A 13,246-nucleotide genomic window follows, 5' to 3' on the forward strand; every position below is an offset into this window, starting at 1 on the left:
ATGTTACATTCTATCTATTAAGATAACTATAGAGGGTTTTGTTCCATGATTACATGGTGTCTAATTCAGATGGGAATCAAAATATCAGTTTTCTTTTTTTTTTTTTTCCATTAAGAAGAGTGGGACGCAGGCTTCTGGATGAAGTTGGAAGACTGAACATGTGCATCTAATTCTGTGTCCTCCAGTAACCCCACAAAAACAACAGCAAGTGGATTTTTGTTTGTTTTTTACATTCTAGCATGGTTAGTGCAATAGGAAATGAGGCAAAAATCAACAAATTTTAGAAACTGGAAACTAGATTCAGCTGAACTGAGAGCTCCAAATCCCAAGCCTAATCCGAGGAAGGCTGAGCATCAACACAATTCGCACCACCGCATTGGCAGGAATATGCAGGACTCATTAGTTAAAGGGGGGAGGTGGCAGGCGATGTAAAAGAAAATGGCTTAAAAGCTGCTTAAGCAGCAGTCAGATCCTTAGATTCCTTTCTCCATTTCATGCCACTGGGAACCTGCCCCAACACACTAGCAGAAATCCGGAGGTTTGCAATCCAGAGAAAATAGCATAGTCCCCAGACTGGGAGATACAGGCCCCCTTGAGGGCAGAACCACCTCGCCCAAAGAAGTGTGGCGTGACCACGAGCACACTGACTCGTGAGTCCGGAGACATCCAACCCTTTTTCCCATTCCTCCCCCACAGCATAGGGAGAAGAACCCTAACCTTCCAGATGAGAGACTGGAAGGTCCTTCTCTGAAGACTCTCATGGAAATAACTGGCATTAGGGGTTCTCCACAAACAGCCCATCAAATCACTTTGAAACTCAAAATCAACAAGATGACCCATGTGATAGCAAATGTGATCCAGTCAGTTTTCTGGTTCTTTATTCTTGAATAAAATCACTCTTGATCGGCGGAGGATTATGAGATATACAGACAGTTGGTCAAAGCTACTAACGCAGAAAACAGAGTGGTTTTCTTTTCTTTTTTTTTCTTTTTCGTTTTATTGCTTTTTGGCTGTGCTGGGTCTTCCTTGCTGCATGCAGGCTTCCTCTAGTTGCACTGAGCAGGTGTGAGGGCTTGTCGCTGCAGTGGCCTGCCTTGTTGCAGAGCACAGGCTCGAGGGCACTCGGGCTCAGCAGTTCTGGCTCGTGGACTCAGTAGTTACAGCACACGGGTGTAGCTGCCTTGCAGCATGTGGGATCTTCTCGGACCAGGAGTGGAACCCGTGTCCCCTGCATTGGCAGGCAGATTCTTAACCACTGGACCACCAAGGAGCCCTAGAAAGCAGAGATTTTTAAAAATTAAATTAGCTTTATAAGATAGGCTATTCAGGGAGAAGAAATCTTTTTTTTTTTTTTTAATTCCAGTGATATCCTCAGAGAGGAGAGAGATTACAACCAATTTTTTTCAAAGGATAAACACTCGGGAAATGAAAAGAAAAGCTCTCAGAAATGTCAAACTTGGTTACAGATTTTTAAAACTCAATGAAGTTGGCAGTTCCTCAAAAAGTTAAACATAGAATTGCCATATGACCCAGCAATTCCACTTCTAGGTGCATACCCAAGAGAACTGCAAACATATGTTTGTACAAAATTTGTACATGAATGTTCACAGCAGCATTATTCGTAATAACCAAAAAGTGGAAATAAACCAAATGTTCATCAACTGATGACTAAGTAAATGAGATGTGACATATCTATACATTTGACCTTTGAAAAACAGAGGTTTGAATTTCTGGAGTCCACTTACACCTGGATTTTTTTTTTCCAATAAATGCAATCAACCCTTTCTATTTGTGGATTTCACATCCTCAGATATGGAAGGTTGACTGTATTCTATGCCATTTTATATAAATGACTTGAGCAGCCATGGATTTGGATTGATTCTGGAAATCCCCACGGATAGTGAGGACCACTCTACAACAGAATATTATTCTGCCCTAAAAAGGAATGAAATATTGTCAAATGCTAGAACATGGATGAACCAGGTGAAAGAAGCCAGACACAAAGTCCACATATTGTATGATTCCATTTATATGAAATGTTCAGAATAGGTGAATCCATAAGAGACAGGAAATAGATCAGTGTTTTCCAGGGGCTGGAAGTAGGAGGCAATCAGGATTAACTGCTGATAGGCACACAGCTTCTTTCAGGGATGTTGGGAATGTTCTGGAATTTAATAGCAGTGATGGCTGCACAAAATAGTGAGTAGACTCAAAACCACTGAAGTATACACTTAAAGTTGTAAATATGCTATATGAGACATATTTCAATTTTAAAATGCTATTAAAATAAAATCAAGAGAATTGAAGGGAAAAGTTGAGGAAAGCTCCCAGAAAGGAGAGTCAAAGGAAAAAGATGGAAAATAGGAGAAAGAAAATTAGAAATTTAGAGAGAGCAGGAAAACAGAATAGGAGAAATTATCCAAGAAATAATTCTAGAAACAACTGAAGGACATAGGTTTCCAGATTGAGGACCCTATGGGTGTCCAGAACAATAACTGAAAGTAAATCCACGGCAAGGCACATGGAGAAAATTTGTGACTGCTGGGGACAAGATGATTCTACTTATTTCAAGACACATATAGATCCCACATACAGGGTAAGAGATCAGAAGACTTTCAAGCTTCTCAATAGCTACACTGTATTAGAAATTTCTTCAAACTTCTAAAGGAAAAAATTTCAAGCCTAGAATTCTATACTCCACCAAGCTATCATACAAGTGTGAGGGTGAACAAAGATGTTCTCAGACATGCAAAGTGTGTTAGGTATCTTCCATTGTCCCTTCCAGACCTTCATCCCGCTCTGTGTACTCAGAGAATTTTTTTTCGCGGTCTGCATCGGTGGGCTCCCTTGCCTTCCAGTTTTGATAACAAAAGGCACCATCAGGAGGTCAGAGGACGCAACAAGAGCAAAGGAATGAAATTTGTTCCCCTCACTTGGCTTCTATGGATTGTCTCCATCCCTCTATCAAAGGCCACAGCTCTCATCACACACCTTCTCCTACAGTTACTGCCCAAATTCTGGTAACTCCTCCCTCCCCTTGATCCTTTAAGCCTTCCATCAGCATCTGTGAGGCTCTGCCCCATCTCTTACTGTTTTTTACTTTTTCTTGTGTATCTGCTGCATATACCAGCACTGCATTTCCACCACTCTGGAGTCCATGTCTTAAAGCAGCCATTTGTTCTGACAGATCTCCAGGTCAGCTAGAACTGGGGTGACTTAGGATGGGCTCAGCTGGACTTCTTTACTTCATGCTTTGGAAGCTGGGGCAGCTGCTTTTCTCACTGGAGGTCTGTGAGATGGAAGCAACTCTGCTCCACAGGCCTCTCACCCTCCTTGGATCGGTAGGTATGTTTCTCTCATGACAGTGGCAGAGCCTCAAAAGAGCAAACACAACACAGGCTTCCTCTTAAGGCCTAAGCTTGGGACTGGCATGGTCTCACGTTCACCCACATACTATTGGCCAAAAAGTCCTCCAAGCCCAAAGAAGTGAGACAGGGAATTACACTCTACAAATAACAATACCATGTAAGGATATGGATAAAAATAAGGATAAAGAATTGAAGTCAGTTATTCAATCTGCTGGTCCCATCTTCGTCATTATAAATAGCCCCTTTTATTAAATCCACCTCAATTACATTATTTGAATGTGCCATATGTTGCCTTCCAGACTCTAGACAAGGTAAGAATAGATATCAAAAAAGGACCAAAGAAAACCGTCCCTAAAAATGGGATTCTAATATTCTATAGCTATTCTAATATTCTATTTAATAAATATTAAATATTTATATTCATAAATATTTTATATATAAATTATATATATATTTATATATGCTATTTAATAAATAGTAAATATTCTATTTAATAAATATTTAAAATATTTATTTCTTTGACTGCACTGGGTCTTAGTTGAGGCAGGCAGGATCTTTGATCTTCATTGGGGCATGAGGGATTCTTTTTTAGGTTGAGGCATATAGGATCTAGTTCTCTGACCAGGGATCAAACCTGGGCCTTCAGAATTAGGAGTGCAGAATCTTAGCCACTCACTGGACCACCAGAGAAGTCTCTATTACTCTCATATTTAAGAAGCACACAACTAACTTTTTTACCAGGAGAAAATGGGATACTGATAATCCATGGCATTTAGTGGCATCACAGTGACTCAATTTATCATTGGTGTTGCAAGGGATGAAGTTCAGGTGGTGGGCAATAGAAATAAAGTGACTGTGATACTTAGTCACCATGGTGACAATAGCTATTATAAAGATTGTAGAGTCAGATGGCTGCTTCTGATGGCTCCAAAGAGAGTAAGAAGGGAAAAGGACCTGTTGAAAACTTTTAATACCCAACTCAGAACCAGGTGGAAAATCAGGAAGTCTCAGTGTTTGCTCTAAAGAAATACTTCTCCTCCTGTAGCCTCTGGATTGATGTGGGTGAGGATCAAGTCTAGAAAATGATTTTAATGTGGCAGAGTTGCAAACCCAATTAAATACTCAAACCCTTTGGTTTAAGTCCCTTACAATAAGTGGAGGGTATGATGGGAAAGGCCTCCCTGGTGGCTCAGTGGGTAAAGAATTTGCCTGCAGTACAGGGGACCCAGGTTCAATCTCCAAGTCAGAAAGATCCCCTGGAGAAGGAAATGGCAACCCACTCCAGTGTTCTTGCCTAGAGAATCCCATGCACAGAGGAGCCTCACGGGCTACAGTCCATGGGGTCACAAAAGAGTTGGATATGACTGAAGTGAGTGAGCATGCACACACGGATGAGGAAGAAGGAAGATTCCAAGGTATGGAATGGAGACATTTGTGCAGACACAGATGAAACTGAGACCTTGAATACGCAAATCCTTCTAAACCTTCCCAAATGAAAACCTTTCAATGACCATGCCAAGAAAATGTGATTTTCTTCAGAAACCACCTCCACTATGCTCAAGGAGGGTTAAATGGCAGCATAGTTCAGATAGTAAAGTACAAGACATGTGCCCGGAGGAGACAGATTGTTTGCCAAAAGAAGTGCAGGATTTCATTAACTTACATCAACTCCTGTAAAGAGTTCTGGGGAACATGCATTTAACTAGATTCTAAGGTTGCTAGACAAACAAGAATGTAATCGAAGGCCTGATTACCCAAAATATTTTGAAATGGGTGCTCAACTGGAAAATAGGATGTAATGTCATGGTTTGAGCACTTGGGAAGAGGTATTAATATTCAACTAGGTTAGCCAATCTTGACAGTAAGCTATAGCCAGTAAGACTGAAATATCAGACATGCTATAGACAGAGGTCTAAATGCTAAAGAATGTGAGGATGCTAAAAAGGATCTATTATATGCAACCTACTCAACCATTCAGCAGCCATATTTCCTCAGGAGTTCCTGGAAGGTATTCCATTCTTCAAGGAATTAAGAAATAAATTCAGTTCAGTTCAGTCGCTCAGTTGTGTCTGACTCTTTGCGACCCCATGAAACGCAGCACACCAGGCCTCCCTGTCCATCACCAACTGCCGGAGTTCACTCAGACTCATGTCCATCGAGTCGGTGATGCCATCCAGCCATCTCATCCTCTGTCGTCCTCTTCTCTTCCTGCCCCCAATCCCTCCAATTAACCTGACCCTAATCCAGGTGTCTCTGTGGTAAATGTAACCTAATCCAGGTGGCTCAGGCCCAATGCTTGGCAGGACTCTTTGGAGACACAGAAGCCACGGGTTTGATCCCTGAGTCGGGACAATCCCCTGGAGTGGCAACCCACTCCAGTATTCTTGCCTGGAAAATGCCCACACAAATGCTAAAATCTGAAGCCCCCCACCTTGGTCCACTAGTCAGAGTGTGCTTATGAAAGTCAGGTAAAAGATCCACCTTCCTTGGAAACTCAGTGGGACCATGGATCTATTTTTATGGTTCCCAGTCTCAGAAAATATACTTGGAACAGACACACGTAATAACATAGTGGTCCCGTGACCTATGGAGTGCAGTCTATTATACAGAAAGGAGGGCCAAGCAGAAGGTCCCCAAATGCCTTACCCCCACCCATTCTCCTCTGCTGAGCTAGTAACCCAAAAACAAGCTAGAAACCATGCCAGAGGAATCACAGAGTTAGTGTCACCATTAAAGACTTGAAAGAGGCAGAGGTGTGATTCCAACCACATCCCCATTTAACTTCCTTTTTTGGCTCTTTCAAAAAACAGATGGTCTTGGAGAATGGCTGTAGATTATCACACACTTAATCAGTGATGCCATTTGCAGCTGATTCTGGATGTGATATCTTTGCTGGAACAAAGCAACGGAGCCCTTGGAAGCTGGTATGCAGATAGTAGCCTAACAAATTCTCCCCCACTCCCCATTCCGATGGCCAAAGTTAATCAGAAGCAATCTGACTCCAGGTGGCAGAGACAACAATATATTTCACTGTAAAGGCACCTGCTCTTTGTCATGACAGTCTAGGGAGACCTTGATTGTCTTGGTACCCTAAGAACATCATACTAGTCTGTCACATTGGTGTCATGATAGAAAGCTCAAGGATTTGCCACATCAGCAGCATTCCTAAGGATCTAGAGGTCTAGATCATGTCAGGATATACTCTGACAGGCACAATGCTTGCCTCTTTGAATTTTAGAGGCAACATATACCACATATGATCGTGTTGCTCCCACCCACATATCAGGAAACTCATCATAAGGCTGTCAGATCAATGGTGAGTGAGACAGGTAGTGCCTTCTCCATGAAGATGACTTCATGGAAAAGAACAGGTCAAGGAAAGTTTCTTAGGGGGAGAAGAGGTATGGGATCATATGTTGGAAAGAAAAGATGAGTCCATCCGAGTCAGGGGAAACCGCTATAATACTCAGGTATTTTCATTCAGTTTTGTTTCAAAAACCTAAAAAAAAAATATTGTACATTAATGATATATGTGGAATCTAGAAAAAGGCACAGATGAACCTATTTGCAAAGCAGAAATAGAGACACAGATGTAGAGAACAAACATATGGACACCAAGAAGGGAAAGGGCTGGGATGAATTGGGTGGTATTGACATATACACGCTATTGATTGTTGTTGTTCAGTCGCTACGTCATATCCAACTCTTTTCAACCCCATGGGCTGCAGCATGCTAGGCTCCTCTGTCCTCCACTATCTCCCAGAGTTTGCTCAATGTCATGTCCATGAAGTTGGTGATGCTTCTCACAACAAGGCTATGGTCCATGAAGGAGACGCACTATTGATACTCTATATGAAATAGATAACTATTGAGAGCCTACTGTACAACACAGAGAACTCTGGTGATTTAAATGGGAAGGAAATCCCAAAAAAGAAATATATGTATATGTATGACTGATTCACTTTGCTGAACTGCAGAAAATAATGTTATAAAGCAACTATTTATTACAATAAAAAATTATTTTATTATTGCCAATAAAAAAATTTTTTAATCTTAAAGCTCAGGAAGAAGTATCAATCTTAAATTACAGAGGTCACACAAAGCTCAGAGCATTAGCAGGAGTAGGGACCATAGGCTTGCTTCTACCCAGGTTCTTCAAGTCCAAACCCCACTGTAATAGTCTTTGCCACCAATGCCATATCTGGCTCAAATGATATTAGTAGGTGACCCAAAATGGGGGAAAAGAAAGTGGTGCCCCTGGGCAAACCTGGATGGAGCAGCACTATGGCCACTCTTAGCTGCTATACCCAGGGATGATTTTTTAAAATTATTTTCATTCTATAACAACCTAGGTCCCTTGAAGGACAGACTCCTTCCTAGGAGTAGACTGTGGCTGGCCTCGAGGTGGTTTCTTTCTGGAACTCTTCGCTCAAGGTCCCCAAATCCACACTCAGATGCCAGAGAAAGGATACCCTGCCTAGTTTTGCCTTCCCTTTGGAGTAGGCGAAGTTGGAAGTAAGGGGTAACCCTCAAGCATCTCCCGGACAACTGGGAAAAGGCAGGAGCCAGGGGACTCCAGCCAGTCCGTCATGGGTCTCATTTGTGACACCCCGAAGAAAGGAACCCTGAGATTCGGGCTGGACTACATCCCTCATGGGAGAAGGAAATGGCAACCGACTCCGGTGTTCTTGCCTGGAGAATCCCAGGGACGGGGGAGCCTGGTGGGCTGCCGTCTATGGGGTCGCACAGAGTCAGACACTACCGAAGCGACTTAGCAGCAGCAGCAGAAAGGAACCCTGAGATGCGGGCTGGACTATATCCCTCATGGGAGAAGGAAATGGCAACCCACCTCTGGGCAATTCTTGCCTAGAGAATCCCGTGGACAGAGGAGCCTGATGGGCTGTTGTCCATGGGCTGTTGTCGCACAGAGTCGGACACGACTGAAGCGACTTCGCATGCATGCATTGGAGAAGGAAATGGCAACCCACTCCAGTATTCTTGCCTGGAGAATCCCAGGGACAGAGGAGCCTGGTGGGCTGCCGTCTATGAGGTCGCACAGGGTCGGACACGACTGACGCGATTTAACAGCAGCAGCAGCAGCAGAAGCAGCTACATCCCTCACCGGCGTCTGCCCTTGTCCCTGTCCCTCCAGGAGAGAAGCTGTATCAGGCCAGCGTCTGCTAGTCAGGGGCCAGCTGGGGCTGAGGAGGCGGGGCCGGGAACGTCGTGAGGATTTGGCCAGGTTAGCAGCCTTCGGATGGGGGGTGGAGAGAGAGACTTGGAGGCCCAGGCAACTGGAGCGCGATCCTTGCTCCTCCTCCTCCCCGGGAAGAGGAACAGGCTTTCAGATACCAGCCTGCTGAGAGCGCTCCCCCTTCCCCGACGGGGCTCCCAGCATCTCCCGGCGGGGAGGAGCGAAGTGCTGGGCGCGGGGACAGCCGGGGGCGTGAGTGGCTGCACCGTGTCAGCAGTCTGGCTGCTGGGGTGGCGCTGGGGGGTGGAAGGGCGGCCGGCGGCGCCCTGAGTCGGGGGAGCTGCTCTGGGGTTGAAATACTGCAGTGGGAGTTTTAGGCAGCATCATGATTTGTGTCTCCATCACCCTGTTGTTAGCGGCGGTGTTTTTATTGTGGTTTAGCACTCTGCAGTGCCTCGCCTCTCTCAGGGTTCTCCCGCCAGCCCCTCCCACAGCCTTCCCCGCCTCCGCCCAGGGCCCCAGGCGCCCTCCACCCTACCCCAGCAGGCCTCCGGTTCGGTCTCCCCTCCCCACCTCGAGCCAGGAGAGCGTGGGGCTAGGGAGAGGACAGGCGCGATGCTAAGGTACTAACTGTATTAATGAGAATGGCAAACACACATCCTCTCCATCTGGCGCCACAAAAAGAGATGCTGTTGGGGATGCAATTACCCACTACAGGAGAGAGTAAAATATTTGTCAGGTTTCGCAATGAAATTATTAATAATAGCCCCAATTACCAAAACCCTACTAATGAGATGAATACAAATCGCCCTTCCTGCTTGCAAGAGGAAAAACAGGTTGAAGAGAATCCAAAAGGCCATTTGATGGCAGGAATCTCTGCCACTCAGAAAGGCATTTTCTGTGTTTGGGGATTCTGGGGAGCGGAGCTGGAGAGGACGTTCCAATTGTTGGTGACGCACGCTCTGACATTACAAGCTGTGGTTGTGTGTCCGACTGTCTATCTTGAGCTGGGCTCCCCGGACTCCAGAGGGCTCTGGACAATCCCCAACCCGCATGACAAGACGGCCAAGAACCCCCGACCCCCCAGTCACTGTTTCCAGGCTGTCTGTGCAGCCTTCCAGGTCTCCTGCAGAAAGTGGTTGTAGCCCACTTCAGGCCAGATATTTCTGCTATTTCCGACATTTTTTTTCCTTCATGAAATTTGTATATAGCAGAAGCTGGGTTTGCTTTAGGAAGAGCATATGCTTCATATTTATTGGAATAAGTTTTCTAGTTCCTTAGCATTCTGTTCACTGATATTCCGTATGTTAAAAATATCTCTGCTTTTTCCCCTGATACTCTAGTAGGCAGCCACAGTTTTCCTCTCTAGCTTTTCTGGATAGAAACCAGAACCTGCTCTCCACAGCCTGGGGGAGTATTCTATACCTTTGGAGAGGATGACCTGATTTCCTACCCATGAAGACAAAGACAGTTCTTACTCTCCACCTGTTTTATGGATAATGGTATCAGGCAGCCAGATTCTAGGGAGCTAACTAATATAACTTATATTATAAAGAAAAAAACTAAGGCCAAAGACTTTGTCTCATCCTTAGGTACTCTGCCCTCTTGTAGGTCTTTAATGTGTTAAGTGGAGGAAGCAAAAAGAAGAGACTCTGAACACTCCTGTAAGTCTGGGATTCAAGGAGATTGCAAATCAGCTCAGCAGGTCCACAATTCCCAGGAGGAGTGGGCCATAATTCCCTGGGGACCTCACACGCTAAGCCCACACTCCAACAGGCTCTGTGATTTCCCAGGGGTCTGATGGGAAGGTCTTTGCCCTTGCTGATCTCCCTGAGACACACAGGGGCTACTATCTCAACAACAGGAAACTCATTTTTATGACAGCCCCAGTGACAAGAGAATAATGAATAAGCTGGAATTATCCACATTTGAAAAACAGAACCTGGAGTTAAAATAGTAAAAATCAATATCCAAATTCATATGTGCGTGTCTGTATGCGTGTGTATGTGTGGGAGAGAGAGAGAGAAAGAGAAGGGTGTGATAGAGAGAAAAGAAAGTAAAAAAGGCAATGTGCCTGGTGGTCCAGTGGCTAAGACTCCTGCTCCCAATGCAAGAGGTCTGGGTTTGATCCCTGGTCAAAGAACTAAGATCCCACAGGCAGCAACTGAAGATTTTACATGCCACAATGAGGATCAAAGTTCTGGCCTGCCGTAACTAAGACTCAGCACAACCAAACAAAATAATTAATTAAAAAAAAAACACACACACACAGAGAGGGACTGAGACAGTGGTGTAGGGTCAGGGAGATGTTTACAAATAAGACGGAAGAGCAAACCCCTTCTTGGAGGTGACCTCAGCCTCATATGCCCCTCATCAGGTAGAAGAGTGGGATGGAGGATGGAGTTGCTGAGGCCAAGGGTGATGACTCACTTTTCTGAGCCCAACAGCCCATCAGAGATCTCCTGAAAAGACCCACCCCCTCATCAGCCATTTATATCAATCAGGACAGCTTGTCGTCTTGTCTGAGCCAAGAAACTGCACAGATCAGGGTTGCAGGTCATGGCTTGGTAAACCCACTAGCAGGTCAGGTCCCCACCCTGGGCCATGACCTGTCTTCTCTGGACCTGACCTCAAAGAGGTTGCCTAAGCAGATCAAACTCAGGAAGTCCATTTGCTTCAATATTCTTTTGTAAGCTGGCTATCTCATATTTAAAATGCCTTTCCTCATGGAAAAAACACCACATTGGTTCATTCACTCAACAATTGTTTATTGAGTACCAGGTGCTGAGGACACAATGATGAAAAACAGACATAGGCATTATGGTCTCAGATCTATCTATTTAAAAGCCATTTAATCAATAATGAAGGCAAGCTCCTTTGTGTGTGTGTGGGAGAATTCCATTTTGAGCTCCATCTCGGGCTACCTGGAAAATAGCATTCCCTGCCTTGGCAATAGCAGTCGAAACTCCCACCTGGTCCCTTGAGCAACCGCAACCACAAGTAAGAGGTGCAAAAACCAGTATCTGTTGAGGGCCTACTGTATGCCTGGCGGTGCTCGCACTTCACATACCTCTGTGAGATGCGACTCTGTGAAACAGACACAATTGCTCTTGCTTTACAGATAAAGAATCCAATTCTCAGAACCTAAGTAAGTTGCCTAAGCCCGTTGCGGAGCATGGGCTCTAGAGGGCTGGCTCATTAACTGTGGCTCTCGGGCTTAGTTGCTTCACCATTCATGGGATTATCCCAGAGCAGGGATCATCCCGGAGCAGGGATCAAACCCATGTCCCCTGCATTGCAGGCTGACTTTTAACCACTGGACCACCAGGTAAGTCCCTAAACCAGGAGTCTCTAAGAGTCTTTGCAGTCTCCTGGTTTTGGTCCCCCTACCTAAGCATCTGAGCCATTTTCTGCTTCCTCTCATTTCATAACCTATTGTTATGAAATTGTTATGGCTATTGTTTCGGAACGGCAAGGCTCCAAGGGTTGACTCAAATGGACATATAAGAACATGTTGATAAATCAAGGCCTTTCCCAATCACATACCTAGTTAGACCCCCTCTGTCAGGTTCCAAGGGGCCACTCCAGCCACTGCCGTCAACAGATGTCTTTTTTTTTTTTTTAATCAGAGGAAAATGGCTTACATTTTGTGTTGTGTTGGTTAGGAGGTGTCTTAAATAAACCAAGGCTGCTGCTATCTCCCTACCCTCGCACCATCTCCCCAGCATGTGATCCTTTGCCCCAGTCCAGTTCATAGAGGGCTTCTTTGCACAACAGGTGGCTGCCCACCAGACAGCCCCTGTCTGCAGTGAGAGAGGCAAGACTGTCAGAGGAGACTTGCTCCTCGGCCCAGCCACCCACATCTCAGCCTCAGGACAGTTTTCTCTGCTCCACACGCCCTGCGTGGGTTGGCTCCTGTTGCTAGGAGAACCTGACCATTTGCATTTCCTGCTGTTTTTATTTTAGATTAGCAGCCGCACTGCTGCAGAAACACAGGATATTTTAAGAAAGACAGAAAAAGGAAGGGCGAGGGAAGGACCTAGCATGGGATCTCCTTCCCAAAGGCCTGCAAAACACTTGGACCAAGGTGGCTCCCATCCCAGCCCCCACCCTGGCCTCTTGCCTCCTCTCCCTGAACACCTCCATCTCACCGTCCTGACACCTTGACCAGAACTTTCAAGCTATACAAGAACAAGAGGGACTTCCCTCATGGTCCAGTGGTTAAGACTCTGCCTTGCAATGCAGGGGCTGCAGGTTTGATCCCTAGTCGGGGAACTAAGATGCCATGTGCCAAAACTAAGACCAGAGGCAGCCAAGTAAGCAAACACAAAAAATATTTTTAAAAATAAAATAAAGAACAACACAGTCTCCTTCCAGAATAAAAAGTCAGGCTTTGTACTCAACCCAACATAGAGAGCATAGTTTCCCTGTGTTAAACAGAAACACTTCTAGATTCCCAAAGGAATTCTCCAGCCCTGCCAAAACATCTGATCTCCAAAGATTATGTTTTCTCTTCCTCCTGCCCCTTCTTTCCCAGTTCAATTCAGTTTAGTTCAGTCGCTCAGTCGTGTCCGATTCTGTGACCCCATGAATCGCAGCACACCAGGCCTCCCTGTCCATCACCAACTCCCAGAGTTCACTCAAACTCATGTCCATCGAGTCAGTGATGCCATCCAGCCATCTC

The 13,246-nt window shown here is 45.2% G+C and overlaps 1 protein-coding gene across 1 annotated transcript in view; it reads right to left on the reverse strand.

Moving 5' to 3' along the window:
• Window positions 1-846: 846 nt before the first annotated feature.
• The window catches only part of VSIG2 (V-set and immunoglobulin domain containing 2), a 46,386-nt gene continuing 33,986 nt past the window's right edge, over window positions 847-13,246 (reverse strand). Inside the window, exon 14 of the mRNA XM_005903941.2 lies at window positions 847-1,273. The gene's annotated coding sequence lies outside the window, so the exon portion shown is untranslated. The remainder of the gene's footprint in view (window positions 1,274-13,246) is intronic.

Source organism: Bos mutus, chromosome 29, assembly GCF_027580195.1.
Source record: "Bos mutus isolate GX-2022 chromosome 29, NWIPB_WYAK_1.1, whole genome shotgun sequence".
Lineage (NCBI taxonomy): Eukaryota > Metazoa > Chordata > Mammalia > Artiodactyla > Bovidae > Bos > Bos mutus.